The 17,165-nt window shown below is 36.9% G+C and overlaps 1 protein-coding gene and 1 pseudogene across 4 annotated transcripts in view; one reads left to right on the top strand and one right to left on the bottom strand.

Annotated features, from left to right (window-relative positions):
* Positions 1-17,165, bottom strand: part of PEAK1 (pseudopodium enriched atypical kinase 1) — a 222,092-nt gene that overhangs the window by 134,637 nt on the left and 70,290 nt on the right. The window lies entirely within an intron of this gene.
* LOC308569186 (elongation factor 1-alpha 1 pseudogene) lies at positions 986-12,251 on the top strand (annotated as a pseudogene). Its single transcript has 2 exons — positions 986-1,029; positions 10,891-12,251. The product of its transcript is annotated as an elongation factor 1-alpha 1 pseudogene (transcript).

The raw sequence follows: 17,165 nt of genomic DNA, 5'->3' as shown, positions 1-17,165 counted from the left end.
TTTCAGTTCTAGAATTCCCATTTGGTCTTTTGATTGTTTCTATTTATCTGCCATGACTTTCAGTTTTTCTGCTGAGATATTTTATTCACTGAAAACATGTTTTGTTTTACTTCATTGACAATATAATAGCTGTTTAAAAACCCTTATATGTTAATTCTAATACCTGGTTCATCTTGAAGTTCGTATCAATAAGTTATCTTTTCAATTGAGAATGTGTTCCATTTTCTCAGTTCTTTATATATCAAGTAATTTTGGATTGTATTCTGAGTTGTGGAGATTCTGGATTCTGTTCTTTTTCTCTAGTGAATATAGTTTCTTTTGTTTTAGTAGATACTTGTTTTTGGCTAGTCTCTAACTGTAAATTTTTCTTCTGTTTGTAGTTGGGCTGTGTTGGGAGCCGGTGACGTGTCTGGACATGGTCCACGTAGCCTGAGGGTCTGAAGTCAAGGACTCGACCCTCCCCACAGGTTCCCATGAGGAGCCGAGATAAAGAAATTACCAAGGTCTGGGCTCAGGCAGGAGGCACGGTGTTTGCTCTGACAGTGTTCATGCAGCCTTGAAGGAACTACTTTGTATCACCCTCACCTCATTACTTTGTTTGTCTCTTTCATTCCCACCCCTGGAACTCGGGTTTGTTCATTTCTCAGGCTGGTTCCTGACAGGGCTGGTCTGAGTTTATTCTGTGCTAGTCAAAAATATAGGCAGACGAAAATATGGAGTTCTCCTGTCTGGCTATATTCCATGGAAGCCTCAGTATCTTCAGCACTCCCACTTTCTCTTTTCTGGTTCACCACACCAGAAAGGCTATAGGTTTGTTCATGTCTACACCATTACCACCGATTTTGCACTGCAAAACTTGCATTTAGTCCCTGGCATAATGAGACTTAGTTGAATAGCTCTTGGTGTCCCTCCTCCAAATGAGTGTAAGTCATTTCTGGGAATGGCATGAAGAAAAAGTGTAGGGGATTCTGAACTATTTACGGAAATGCATGAAGGTAAGAAAGCATATAAACAGTGGGACACAGTGAGGTGAGAAATAATGCTGCAATGTTCAGTTAGGATTAAATCACGTAAATTGTTGAATGCCAGACAGGCCTAAGAGTGTGGCCAATGAAATACACATTTTAGCCCTGGCCAGTGTGGCTCAGTGGTTAAAGTGTTGGCCCTGCAGACGGAAGAGTTGTCGGTTTGATTCCCAGTTGATCCTCGCCCCGGAACAGGCGAATGCGGGAGGCAACCAATCCACATATGTCTCGCACATGGCTGTTTCTCTCTTCCCATCCCTTCCTCCCTTCTACTCTCTCTAAAAACCAATGGAAAAAATAGCCTCAGTGAGGATCAATAAAAAACAAAAAAAAACAAAAAGAAAGCGAAAGAAATACACATTTTTTTTCAGCATAAGGATGATATAAACACGTCTAAATCTCAGATAAGGATTAATCTACCTGTACTGTCTAACATTAACTGCATATGCAAAATGACTGGAAGTAGGGGGATTAGTAAAGTGGCAGCTCCAGTAGCGCAGGTGGGGTGTAATGAGGCCCTAACTAGGCTGGAGGCAGAGGGAGTAAAAAAGGGAGGAATAGAAGTGAGATGATTTAGCAAATGACTGATTGATGACCCAGAAATTCTTCAATAATCTGAATTATCACAAGAAAGACTGAATTTTACTGCTATTTGGCAGGGAGTATACCCTTTCATTATATATTTAATAGTGAGTTATAAAAGCAAATCAATGTAAAACTATTTCTATAGATGTTTGATCCTGGTTCATCTGGTGAGCAACAGATAATCAAATGAAAACCAACCGTATGTCCCAATCCTACTTCCCAGCAGGATATTAAGCTGCCATTAATGCAAGCCTAATTATAGGACTATCCGTGCTACATTTTCATCAATACTGATATACCCAAAGAGGCTGCACTGAAGACTGGGAAAGGAGTAAAACCTCTTTTTGATTGAGATACTGTAAAGCCTAAAATGGCTTTCAAGCCATCACTACCATAAGAAATAATACTCCAACTAAAATAATACATAGTACTTAAAAAGGACTCTTCATCTTCAGAGCACTTTACCCTCATTAACTAATTAAGAATGAATTCAGTGGATCTATTTGAATTTTATATATAAAATTCATTTTAATAAACAATACTTTAATGTTATTATAATTGCCAATTTTTTTGACATATATGCAATTTTTTTACTTATATATTGAAAACAGAAGGTAGACATCAACATTTCCTCCCTCTTCCACACTAAAATAAACAACAAATTGACAGATGTTATCAATTATAAGAGATGCATAACAAAAGCAAAATATAATTGAGACTTTTACATTTCAAAAGGTGTGTGTCTGGGGCTGGGGAGAGATGTTCAAGACTAACTAGTAGGAAAAAGGGTAAAAGTAGTGTTCTTTAATAAAAAGTAAAAAAAAAACAAAAAAAGTTGAAAATTTTCATGACAAATTTGGTAATAGATGATGAAGATTTTGGTAAAATTTGTTTGGTTTTAGAGAGGTAATAACAAAAATATAATGTGCATTGAGATTTGTTTCATTTAAATATTAAAACTTTTACTCAGAAGCTTCAAGGTAGCAGAAGAAATGTAATGTTTTTTTAAAGTCGCAATTATGTTGCTTATTACCAACTAAAATGTTACTTGAATAGGGAACACTTTCCTTTTATTAATGTATAAGTAGAGCTGGTAAGTATGTAAGAAACTTGCCTGAGGAGTATCAGCAAAAACAACTATGGTGTTGTCAACATGCTACCTCACTAAATTAACTGGAATTCAAATTAAAACAATATTATATTAAGAAACCACTAAATCATCTATAAAATTGCTATAAAATGGAAAAAAGTGCAGGTTTAGCTGTTGGTTAAGCTGTGGGATATTTTACACATCAGTAAGAAGAGTACAAAAAAAGTACAAGTTTCTCAAGAGTGTAAAAGGCATACATAAAACATTCCCAAAATATACAAAGAAACAAACATAAAAACAAACAAAACACATCAAAAACTTACATGGCTTTTGTTATTAAAAGAAGGCAATGCTATGCTCAATAATTAATTTATATGCACAAATAAGTTTCTACATGATGTTCAGTACAGTGTTATTTATGAGAGAAAAAGGAGAGACAGCATAAATGTCCCATATAGGAGATTGGTAAATTAAGGGTGTATAACACTATGACAGAATACTATACAGTTATTGAAATGGAGAAAGTTATCTAATAACATAGAAAAATGTTCATAAAATATAATTAGATTTAGAAAGAATAAAATCTAGATACAGAATAATCCGTTTTGCTAAAAACAATGCACGTAAACCCAATAAAAAGGTCGAAAGACTAATAAATAATAAAATGTTAAATGAAAATGTATATATTACAAATCTTCTACTATAAGTATATTTCATTCAACATTTATTACTTTTGAAATCAGAAAAAATTACATTAAGTTACTAAAAAAACAGTCCCATATGCCCTTTACCCACATGCAATGTAATCTAGCCCTCAAAGTTACATATAAACCTTCTTCTCTGTCACTGCAGTTCAGAATGAGCCTGGCAAAGATCACTCTGAATATCTTTCACATGGTCAGTCACCTGAGAGGGATTACATCAAATTGTTATAAGTGAGGACCCTCTTGTGCAAACCAACGCTAAAGTAATACAAATGTGTACTAACTAGGCAAGATTTGTTCTCTAGAAGTGAAAGGCTAGTATATTAACCAGGTTTTGTATTAAATGTTTTCATCATTTGTAAGTAGCCAAAAGGTTGGTAGCATGTGTAGATATTTTTAAATCTAGAGTGGCTGATAGCAATTAGCTTTAAAGCGAGACAAATGATAGTGAGGATCTATAATGATAAGGCCAGGGATAATTGAGAGAGTATTTTTTTACACATGAATACCTCAACCCATCAGCTAGAGTTCTTGATTATATAATATAGCTAACAAATTATCCTGGAACACACGTGCTGTTGGAATCTCTGCTGTGAAGCACCCAACTGGGCAAGCATTTTATACCCAAGATAAGGAAATAAGCTACTATAAGTGAGGAAAGGGAATTTTTAAAAATCCAATATAGGCTACATGCTTGTGTTTCAGAATGTACTAAGTTTTGTGAGGGACTTTAGAAGCAAATAAAAATACTACTAAGTTAAGGTGTAGTAGTTCTGGACCAAACCAAAAGCTTTGCCTGAGAAGATTAGTAACTGAACAAGTGTTGGCTTTTCCACTTAGCAGGTAATGCCAATTTTATGTCATGCTTCTCCGGGTGGAAGCTATGTGGTGCATGATGATTCTCCTCTGTATTACACTACGAAAAAGGACACAGCCCTGGCCAGGTGGCTCAGCTGGTTGGAGGGTCATAACTGTACCAAAAGGGTGCAGGTTCGATAACTTTCCCAGTCGGGACACACACCTAGGTTGCGGGTTCAATCCCCAGTCAGGGCACACACAGGAGGCAATGTTTCTCTGGTATCAGTGTTTCTCTCTGTCTCTGTCTCACTCTTGCTCTCTCCATTCTTCTCTTTAAAAATCAATAAAACATATCTTCATGAGAGGATTTAAAAAGAGAGAGAGAGACTGTCATCATTGGTGTTTCCATCTCTCTCTCTCCCTCTCCTTTCCTCTCTCTGAAATCAGTAAAGATATATATATTTTTTAAAAATGCCAAAGATTAAAGACAGAGAATCTTAAAAGAAGCAATAGAAAACCAGTTAGCTACCCACAGGGAGTTCCCATTAGACTGTCAGTTGATTTCTCAACAGAAATTTTACTGGCCAAAAGGGATCAGTATGAAATAGTCAAAGTGACGAAAAGCAAGGACCTACAACGAACATTACTCTACCCAGCAAGGCTATCATTTAAAATTACAGAATAAATAAAGAGCTTCCCAGACAAGAAAAAGCTAAAGGAATTTATCACCACCAAACCAGTATTTCAAGAAATGTTACAGGAACTTCTTTAAGAAAAATAAATAATAAATAAATAAATAAATAAATAAATAAATAAATAAATAAATAAATAAATGGCAAGATTACATACCTGTCAAAAATCAACTTTAAATAAAGATGGCTTAATGTAGAAATCAAAAGACATAGGGTGGCTGGATGGAGAAGAAAACAAGACCCATATATGCTGTCTACAAGAGACCTATTTTAGATCAAAGACAGACTGAAAGTAAAGAGATGAAAAAAAATATTTCAGGCAAATGAAATTTAAAAATAAAAAGGTTGGGGTAGCAATACTTGTATCAGACAAAATAGATATTAAACCAAAAACTATAACAAGAGACAAGGACACAACACAAGGATAAAGTGATCAACCCAACAAAAGGATATATTCCTTGCAAACATTTATGCACCCAAGGTAGGAACACCTAAATTTATAAAGCAAATAATGACGGACATAAAGGGAGAGATCAACAGTAATACAGTAATTGTAGGGAACTTTAACACCCCATTGACATTAATGGATAGACCATCCAGACAAATCAAAAAGGGGACGGCGGTTTTATGTGACACAATAGACCAGAAGGCTTTAATTGATATTTTCAGAACATTTCACCACAAAGAAGAAAAATATACATAATTTTCAAAATGCAGGTAAAATTTTCTAAAGTAGACCACATTAGACTACAAAACAAGTCTCAAAATTAAGACAACTAAAATTATATCAAGCATCTTCTCTAACCACAATGCTATGAAACTAAAAATCAATAAAAAGAAAAAACAACTGAAAAACATACAAACACATGGAGGCTACATGACATCCTACAAAACAATGAATGGATTAACAATGAGATCAGAAAAGAAATAAAAAGATACGCTGAGAATTAAAAACACAACCCCAAATCAATGGGACACAGCCAAAGCAGTTCTAAAAAAGAAATCTAAGCCCCCGCCAGATAGAGCATCATTCTGATATGCCAAGTTGTGGGTTTGATCCCTGGTCAGGGCACATAAAAGAAGCAACCAATGAATGCATAATATATGTGGAACAAAAAATCACTGCTTTTCTCTCTCCCCCACCACCTTGCACATCAATAAAAAAATTTTTAATAAAAATAATAAACAAATCCATAGAAACACAGGCAAAAAAAATGTCAAATAAACAATCTAACGTTAAATCTAAAGGAACTAGAAATAGAACAAGCAAAGCCCAAAGTAAGTAGAAGGGGGGAAATAATAAAGATAACAGTGGGAATAAACAAATTAGAGTCTAGAAAAACAATACAAAAGATCAATGAAAGCAGAACCTGGTTCTTTGAAAAGATAAAAAAGATTGATAAACCTTTAACCAGACTCAACAAGGAAAAAAGAGTACCTAAATAAATAAAATCGGAAATGAAAGAGAACTGACAACTTAGAAATGCAAAGAATTATTTTTTAAAAAATACTATCAACAATTATATACCAACAAATTGTACAACCTGGAAGAAATGAATAAATTCCTAGGTACATGCAATCTTCCAAGACTGAGTCAAGAAGAAACAGAAAATCTGAACAGACCATAACTACTTATAAAATTAAATCAGTAAACAAAAAACTACCAACAAACAAAAGTCCTGGACCAGATGGCTATACAAAAGAATTTTAACAAACATTTAAATAAGAACACCTATCCTCAAAACATTCCAAAACATTCAAGAGAAGGGGAAGCTCCAAACATCATTTTACAAGACCAGCATTACACTAATTCCAAAACCAAAGACATTATAAAGAAAATTATGGGCTTCTCAATTAATTATTACCAAACTGAATTCAGAAAACATACCTCAACATAATAAAAAAAATTATACACTATAACCAAGTGGGATTTATCCCTGGGACGCAAGGTTGATTCAATATCTGCACATCAATTAGCATGATAAACAGCATAAGCAAAATAAAAAATAAAAATCATATGATCTTCTCAATAGATGCAAAAAAAAAAAACATTTGACAAAATCCAGCATCCATTTATGATTAAAAACTCAGCAAAGTGGGAAAAGAGAAAACATACCTCAACATAATAAAGGCCATATATGACAAAATCACACCTAGCACATACTCAAAGGGAAAAAGTTAAAATGTTTTCCTTAAAAACAGGAACAAAAATGTCCACTTTCACCAATTTTATTGGAAGTCCTGTAGCAGGATAGTAAGAAGCTAGGAAAATCCCTGGGCAAGCGGAGTGGGGAAACCGAGGCAAAAAAATTAAACAAGGTCAAACAGTTTGGGCAGCTTGCAGCCAGCCTGTGAACTGCAAGAACTTTATCTTCCCTATCCAAAGATACTCATTTGAGTATATGGTTTATACCCTCCTTCATAAACAGAAAATACATAGTTAAAATTACCCTGGCCTAGGAAAATAGAGAACAAGACCCAATTAATACCATTAGTGCCAGCTAAACCCAAGGACAGATGAAGTTGGGGAACAAATAACAACAAAAAAACACACATTAATTCCAGACAGACTTAAGATAAAAGTAAAATAGTAAAACACCAAAGAATAATCCAAAACTCCCTTATATACCCATTTTAATGCATCAGCATATTAAGTATGCACCTGGAAAGTTGATGAATATTCTACTAAAATCCTCCCCTAAGATTCTTGCCTGCAGGGGGGAAAAAAGTGGATAAAAAGCCCTCAGGACAAAGACTCAACGTGGGCATGAACTTTTTATTTCTAAGGGTCCCCACAAGACTTGCCATCAGGGCAGCAGTGGGCAGTGGTAGCTCAACCTGGGTTCACCCCTTGATCCTGTCTCCAAGACCCCCTTTTTTTCTGACTTCCCAGTTAGTTAAAGCAGCCCCATCTAGGCTCACTTCTATCACTGTGACCTTCACTTCCCAGTGAGCTAACAGCAGCTCCACCTTGGTTCACTTCTTTCCTATAACATTTCTAGAGAGCCAAAGCAGAGCACCACCTAGGCTCTCCACTGTTGTTGCTTCTATCCTAACTTCTTCCTTTGTTTCATTGTTCCCAGCATTAATAAACATACTCTCAAACCCACCTGGGCTTGTGTTGCAAAATATTTTCTACACGAAGTCAAGGACCCACACACTATGGGACAGCTTGAGGCAGACCTGCTCTGGGCCAGCCTCTGTTGGGTAATAATCCTTGCCACAGCAATCAGACAAGAAAAAGTATCGAAGTTGGAAAAGAAGTAAAACTGTCATTATTTGTAGATGACATAATACTATGTACAGTGAACCCTAATGATTCCACAAAAATAATTAAAACTGGTAAATGAATTCAGTAAAGGAGCAGAATACAAAATTAATATTCAGAAATTAGTTGCATTTTTATACACCAAATATGAAGTATCAGTAAGAGGAACTACAAATATAATCCCATTTACAATTGCACTAAAAAATAAAATACCTAGAAATAAATTTAACGGGAAAAATAAAGGACCTGTACTCATAAACTTATGAGACATTGAAAAAAGAAAATGAAGAAGATACAAATAAATGGAACCATATAACATGCTCATGGATTGGAAAAATTAATATTGTTAAAATGTCCATATTCCCCAAAGCAATAAATAGAATTAATACAATCCCTATCAAAACACCAATGGCATTTTCCACAGAACTAGAAAAAAAATCATCCTAAAATTTGTATGGGATCACAAAAGACCCAGAATAGCCACAGCGATCTTGAGAAAGAAAAACAAAATTGGAAGTATCATGGCACACAATATCAAACAATACTATAAGGCTATCAATAATCAAAACAGCATGGTACTGGCCTTAAAAACAGATACATAGAGCCGGGCCGGGCGTGGCCCAGTGGTTGAGTGTTGACCTGGGATCCAGGCGATCGGGGTTCGATTCCCGGTCAGGGCACATGCCCGGGTTGCGGGCTAGGCAGCCAATCAATGACTCTCTCATCATTGATGTTTCTCTCTCTCCCTCTCCTCTCCTCTCTCGGAAATCAATAAAGATATATTTTTTAAAAATCAAAACAAAAAAACATACATAGATGAATGGAACAGAAGAGAGAGTCCAAAAATAAACCCATGCTTATATGATCAATTAATCTATGACAAACAGGCAAGAAAAGAATTAAATAAAGACAATAAAAAATGGTTAGGAAAACTGAACAGATAAATGCAAAGAAATGAAAATAGATCACTGTCTTATACCATACGCAAAAATAAACTCGAAATGGATTAAACACTTAAAGACAACCCACAAATTGGGAGAATATATTACCCAATGATACACCAGATAAGGGGTTAATACCCAAAATTTATAAAGAACTCTTGTAACTTAACATCAAAGAAAAAAACAAACAATTCACTTAAAAAGTGGGCGGAAAACCTGAAGACATTTCTCCAAAGAGACATACAGATGACCAACAGACATATGAAAACATGCACAAAGTCATTCATCATCAGAGAAATGCAAATTAAAACCACAATGAGATACTACCTCACACCTTTTAGAATGCCTATCATAAATAAGTCAACAAACAACAAATGTTTGTGAAGATGTGGAGCAAAGGGAACCCTTGTGCAATGTTAGTGGAATTGCAAATGGTAGAGCAACTATGGAAAACAGTATGGAGGTTGCTCAAAAAATTAAAAATAAAACTACCTTATGACTTAGCAATTCCATTTCTGGATATCTATCTGAAGAAATCTAAAACACTAATTTGAAAGATATATGTACTGCTATGTTCATCGCAGCATTATTTACAATAGCTAAGATATGGAAGCAATCTAAGTGTCCATCAATAGATTATTGGATAAAGAAGATTTGGTACATATATACAATGCAATATTACTTGGTCATTAAAAGAGAGTAAAACTTACCATTTGAGCCAACATGGATGGACCTGCAGGTTATTATGTAAGGAAACATAGTCAGAGAAAGACAAATACCATGAGATTCACTTACATGTGGAATCTAAAAAACACAAACAAAAGAGAAACAAACTCATATATACAGAAAACAGACTGATGTTTGCCAGATGGAAGTGGGGTTAGGGGAATGGTTGATTAAAAGGTGAAGGAATTAAGATGTGCAAATTGGTAGTTACAAAATAGTCACAGGGATGTAAAGTACAGCATAAGAAATATAGTCAATATTACTCTATTAATATTGTACGGTATGTTTGGTATGTCAGAACACGGGCCTTTTCCCAAGCTCCTACTCCCCCTCCCACCCAGTGGGAATATGATGAAGGCCATCTGTATGAGTGCTGTGGGACCTTAGAAACTTGGCCAGCTCCTCAGTGAAGAAACTGCCAAACAGAAACTGTTCTCGGATTGTAAACAGCTAGCGTTTTGATCTCAGACAGCTCGCATGTGAACATTTCCACCCTGCATGCCCTGTGTGCTTTGTTTTCTGTATTCTATATAACCCTGTACATAGAAAGCCTGTGTTGCAGAGATTTCACAGGCAGACCATTCCTGGTATGCACATTAAGTCCTAATAAATCATATCTTTCACAGCCAGTTCTCTGGGTATTTCCTTGGAATCAGTAAGCAATACACTGAGGTTTTCTCAGACCTCAGGTCTTTTCATAACAGGTGTCAAGGGGGGACTTTATTGGGGGTGTCACTTCATAAATTATATAAATCTAACCACTATGTTGTACATCTGAAGTTAATATAAAATAATATTGAATGTAAACTGTAATTGAAAAACATTATAAATAAAATGAGGGCAATAATTCCTGTTTTCAAACAACAAAAAAACACCCAAAGTGTGCTAGTGATAAAACTATTCCTTTCAAAAGAAAAAAACAAAACAAAATGCAGAATCTCAGTGTTTTGTTCAGATGGACTGAATCTGTCTGGTTTTAAGATTAGTATGTTCAGCTTTTTCACTTTTGCTGCCAGAACACAGGTGCTATGAAAAGCACCACTGAATCAATGAAAAAAAAGGAAAGACTCAGACATCAACATCTTCATCATTATACATATAGATTCTGACAAGTCTACCACTACTAACCATCTGATCTACAGATGTAGCGGGATCAACAAAGAATCATCAAGAAATTTGAGAAGGAGGCTGCTGAGATACGGAATGGCTCCTTCAAATATGCCTGGGTCTTGGATAAATTGAAAGCTGAAAGTGAGTGTGGTAGCACCATTGATATCTCTCAGCAAAAATTTGAGACCAGCAAGTATTATGTGATCGTCATTGATGCCTTAAGACACAGAGACTTTATAAAAAACATGATTAAAGGCACAGCTCAGGCTGACTGTGCTGTCCTGATTGTTGTTGCCGGTGTTAGTGAATTTGAAGCAGGTATCTCAAAAAATGGACAAACCTGTGAGCATGCCCTTTTGGCTTACACACTGGGTGTGAAACAACTGATTGTTGGTGTTATAAATTCCACTTAGCAGCCCTACAGCCAGAAGAGATACAAGGAAATTATTAAAGAAGTAAGCACCTACATTAAGAAAATTGGCTACAACCCTGACACAATAGCTTTTGTGCCAATTTCTGGTTGGAATGGCAATAACATGCTGGAGCCAAGTGCTAATATGCCTTGGTTCAAAAAATGGAAAGTCACTGGTAAAGACGGCAATGACAGTGGAATCATGCTACTTAAAGTTCTTGATTGCATCTTTCCAACAACTCATCCAACTGACAAGCCTCTACATCTGCCCCTCCAGGATTCTTACAAAACTGGTGATATTGGTACTCTCCCTGTGGGCCGAGTGAAGACTGGTGCTCTCAAACCTGGCATGGTGGTCACCTTTGTTCCAGTCAACATTACGACTAAAGTAAAGTCTGTTGAAATGCACCCTGAAGCTCTTCCTGGGGACAATGTGGGCTTCAATGTCAAGAACATGTCTGTCAAAGATGTTCATCATGGCAATGTGGCTGGTGGCAGGAAAAATGACCCACCAATGAAAGCAGCTGGCTGCACAGCTCAGGTGATTATCCTGAACCATCCAGGCCAGATCAGAATCAGATACACCCCTGTGCTGGACTGTCACACAGCTCATAGTGCTTGCAAATTTGCTGAGCTGAAGGAGAAGATTGATCATCTTTCTGGGAAAAACCTGGAAGATGGCCCAAGTTTTTGAAATGTGGTGATGTTGTTATCATCAGTATGGTTCCTGGCAAGCCTGTTAGTGTTGAGAGCTTCTCTGACTACCCTCCTCTGGGCCGTTTTGCTGTTCGTGACATGAAACAGAACGTTGCTGTGGGTGTCATCAGAGTAGTAGACAAGAAGGCAGGTGGAGCTGGCAAAGTCACCAAGTCTGCCCAGAAAGCTCAGAAAGCTAAATGAATATTACCCCCAGTACCTGCCACCCAGTCTTAATCAGTGGTGGAAGAATGGTCTCAGAACTGTTTGTCTCATTTGGCCATTTCAGTTTAATAGTAAAAGACTGATTAATGATTATAATGTATCATAAAACCTTCAGAAGGAAAGGAGAATGTTTTGTGGGCCACTTGTTTTGTATGTGTGAGTGGCAGTTTTTATGTTTTTAAAATCAGTAATTTTTAAGGAAACAACTTGGCCAAAGTTTTAATGAGAAACCTGTGTGTTCTTTTGGCCAACACTGTAACTTCCTATAGTACTACTTAGGTAAAAAACTCAAGTAAGAGTTGCCCATAAGCTATTTCTGGTGTTAACATGTACTGAAACTTTAGAATTTCATAATCCTGCTAGTGTTTTCTGGGTCAAAACTTGGGGTTTTCCACCTTGTCTTAAGGGGAGGAATCATTTGTTTATATAGTAAAAGCTATGGGAGGGGGGTCTCTTGGTACAACACTAAATAGGTTAGGACAGATAAACAAAAAGTAACTTCGTTTATGTGTAAGCCAGTTTATAAAGGCAAAATTCTGTTACAAAGTCCACGGGTTGCATATATAATTTTGTGTAGTAACACCAATATTGAGCAAATTTGTTGGTGTATCAAATTTTAGTTTTCCAGTTTTACTGGAATGTGTATTCTCACATTTACAAATACTGAGGTAGTTTAAAGAACCTAAAATGAGGCTTAAATAGTATTTAACACTGTCTTGCTACAGTTACTTATATCCAGATTCTAGGAAAAATAAATAATACAGGAAGTTGAAAAAAAGGTTAGTATGTTCATGAAAGATTGAAAAGCAATGATTTTAACTATAATTAAGCTAATACTGACTAATGATGCTCAAAACTGGTCTAAAGAGGTAAAAGTTATTGGCCTACAGACAATAATGCCTCTATGGGGGAAAAAAGATATTTTCAATCATTTGATTAATTCTGTAAATTGTAAATAGTGGCTTTTGCTTCGCTAGGTAAGTGCACTTCTGCAGCCAATTGTGAAGTTTCAATCCTACCTGGTAAGAACTTAGTTTCATCTCTTACCTTTCACTCTTAGCTTAATGTCCAAATCTAAAGAGAAAAACAACAGCACAGGCCCAGTCAGAGTTTAACATTAGGCTGATCAGGGCCAAAGGGCCAAGATACAATCTGTAGTGTGGAAGAAAAGGAGCCACAAGTTAACCTGACAAGCTCAGGGAAGGCCTGTGTGGTGGCCTGGCAAACTCAGAAACCTAAAACCACCAAGGATGGTCTGAAATGAAAACTTTTTAACTAGCAGTTTATGGCAGGTAGTCATGTCCTAGGCTAGAATCTTCCCTGAAAAAAGTCAGTCTTTGCCTTAACTGAGCCTGTCGTCTTTTCCATCTAGAATAGCATAACTTTGGAAAGTCGGGTAACTTCCCTTTTCCAGACCCCTCAGGGGACAACCAATGCACCAGAGCAGACTCTACAAATCCTCTCATTGTTATTTCTATTGTGTTAATTGTTGACTATTAACTACCCTGTATCCACCTATGTAAAAGATGTGTCTATCATTTTACTTTTTATCCAATCCTAGAGGTTTGGGTACTTTGCTTTCTCTCCTCCCTAATCTATCACCAATGGATTTCATGTAACTTTTAATTGTAATGTATAAAATAGGTGCAGAACTGCCATTCTGCAGAGCATTATTTCAATCCCCTGAGATTTTGCTTCCCAGGAACTGTCGACATTTTGGCTCAAATAAACTCACAAAAATTCTTTACAGGTTTGAATGTTTCTGGCATTGACATTTACTTGGCGTAGTCCACAGGATTCTAAAGAAGCTCACCCAGGACCACTCTGCAGACTTAGACCCAGACCCAGTGCTAGGATCCAGCAAAGGGCCCATTAAGCTCACTGGTTCCACCCCCATCCGGAGAACTTGGCTGAGTTGTCTCTTGAATACAGGACATTCCCTTGCTTGTGGTGGAGGGTCTAACTTTATTTGTGTTGTATTTTTAAATCCTCAAGGTGGAATTAAGGTTAAGGGTTGACAGAACCCAGGCTAAGGCAAGATAGGAGAAAACATGGGTGATTGGTTTTTAACTTTGGCTTTTCAATTGAAATTACTTTCTGAAAGTTTGAACAAAAACCTTTGTTGTATAAATGAGAGCTGAACTCGGTCAGCTCCGAAGGGGCATGTCCTCCCTCCAGCCCAAATCTTGGGTGTGCTTAGGTGACTAAGAATCTTTGTGGAGTTGTCAGAGGTCATTCCTCATGATGTGCAGGAGCCCCTTAGGGAAATTCCAGTTCAACTGTAATTAAACTGACTGGCTCTTATGTGGGAGTAAGGTTTGGTGAACCAGCACCCCAAGCCCTTCTGGGTTTTTTAGACAGCAAGGAGATAAACTGAGGCATGTAAGAGGGTTGAATGCAACTCGAGGGGTGAGAGCCTTGTGGAGCTCAACCCATAAGCAGCACACTTTGACCCACTACATAACATCCCTAGAAAATTTTCTCAGACTCTGCAGATATCCAAAAATAAAAACAAAAACCCGAAAATTAACATGGGAAATTGTGCCTCCAAGGCCAGATACTCTCAGATCCCAGCCTTTATTAATACTCCTGATAGGAAGCCTTTTACTTGCAAGTACTGTACAGAAATGGGAAGATTTAACTAGAAAACATCAACTTAAAATAGCCAAAATGCAGTTGTCTTTGGGTGCCTAAGTTAATTTTTTGCATGCAAAACTTAGAAAATACTGGCTCTAAAGTTAAACTGAATGAATGAAAGTGTATCTTGACTTAAAAATTAGAAGTTTCTAGAAGCACAGATAAATTCTTTAAAAAAAAAAAAAATTTATAAGAAATATTACAGACTGTCCCTGAACTCTTCTAAAGCTAATAAATGCCTGTACCCCATTCCTCCCCCTTCTATAGCTCCTCTATATCCTTTGCTCTCTGAGTTTCCTTTCCTGGACTTGACCTTCCCCCCCCTTCTTCCTTCCCCTTCTGTCTCCTCCACTTCCACTCCCTACTGACTTAAGAGAAAATGAGAATAGAAATTCTAACAGCTCCCTTTGGAGAAAAGCTGTTCTCAGCCAGAGAGGAACCAGCAACTGTTCCCAATTTTCTCCAGGACCCTGATGGGTTCGCAAAGAAATCTGACTGTTAGAACATGTAATCCTGGCTATTCTAATGTATTCCAATTAATATACCTACGAGTTTCGGGAGCAAAAGCAACAGAATTGCTAATAAGGTTAGAAAGAAAATTCCTATAGAGAAGTCTGTCCACTTTAAGGATTATAGGAAACTGGAAAGGGATTTAGAAAAACAAAAGGATAGAAACAAGCATAGGGCTGCTCTGAGGACTATGAGAAGGCATTGCCCCTTCTCCTTGTTAATAATTTAGGAGAAATTAAAATTACCATAAAAGGGGGAAGCTTATAATTCCATGTACAAGCCCCCTTAATTCTCCTATCCTTCCAATAAAGAAACCAAATGGAAAACAATTGAGATTTGTACAAAATCTCAGAGCTATAAATAAGCCACTTATTTCCAAATCCACATGCCTTATTATCAGCTATTCATGTGACTGCCAATATTTTTCAATATAAATTTATGTTGATAAGGAAAAACTTGGTCAAAAATGGCTGACAGTCGTCCGTCTGTGTCCCCCTCCACCCCCCAACCCCGGCCGTCAGAGTCGGGGAGCCCCCTGCACCCTGCCACTATGTCCCCCTCCCCAAACTAGATAGGTTAGCCCCGCCTCCTACCACAAAGTAGGCCAAGCATGTACAGTATATAACTCCTAACCCGATTGTGTCTGGGGCTCAGACTTTGGACTTGGACTCCTGTGGGGCCACCAGCGTAAAATAAACCTCCTGAACCCCGAGCCTCCGCGTGCCAGTTGGTATTTCCGTTAAGGTGAACGTCTCCGGTTCCGCAACAATAATACTTTTTTCAGCATTCCAGTACAAAGACAGTCAATACCTCTCTGCTTTCACCTGGGAAGATTACAAGTTTACTTGGATAGTAATGCCCAAGGGATATACCTATTGTCTTAGATACCAAAGGCTGACCTAAATGATGTTAAATTTCCTAGATATTCCACTCTAATCCAGTATGTGGGTAATTTCGTTTATACTCTAGAAAATTACTAAACTCTCAAAAGGACTCAATATACCTATTACAACAGCTAGGTATAAAGGGACATGAACACCAAAGAACAAGCTCTCATTATGTTTACCTCAGGTGAAATACTTTGGCTATCTAATATCTAAAGATGGGCTACTAATTAACCCTGAAAGACTCAGAAAAATCCTATCTTTTCCTCTTCAGAAACAAACACAAAAAAGCAGGAAAGAGGATTCCTGGGTTTCCAATTCAGTGGAACCAGAATGAAAACAACTATAAAATGTCTAAACAATTATCTAAAGCTTCCACTCTGGAACATCTTAATTTTAGAAATTTCAACTGAAAAATATAGATCATAGACCTAAAGGCTATTATAGTCAGCAACTAGAAGCAGTAGCCAAAGGGCTCCCTTCCTGCATGACAGCCATTTCTGCTATAGATATGTTATGCAGACAAACAAAAGATAGCTATGGGCTCTCCTTGGTTTCACATTCCATTAAATCTCCACTGAATTCTCATCACATTCAACAATCCTGTCAACCAATTGTCTTTTGCCTTCTGCACCTAGCTTCACTTAAACTTGATGTAACAGTCTTAACCCAGCAACTTTGCTACTTTCTTTACAGGATAAAGAAATCCACAATTGTGTTTTGTTTACTGAACACTTCATTCCTAGGAATGGTTTATAGGAAACTCCTTAATAATGTGGACTTAATTTGATTTACAAATGGATCTTTTAACAATAAGCAGGAATGTTACCAAGCTGGATATTCAGTAACTTCATGGTGGACA

This window comes from Miniopterus schreibersii (genome assembly GCF_964146895.1).
Source record: "Miniopterus schreibersii genome assembly, chromosome: 1".
NCBI lineage: Eukaryota > Metazoa > Chordata > Mammalia > Chiroptera > Miniopteridae > Miniopterus > Miniopterus schreibersii.
Note: the sequence above shows the minus strand (reverse complement) of the source record. Positions and strands in the feature narration are given on the sequence as shown.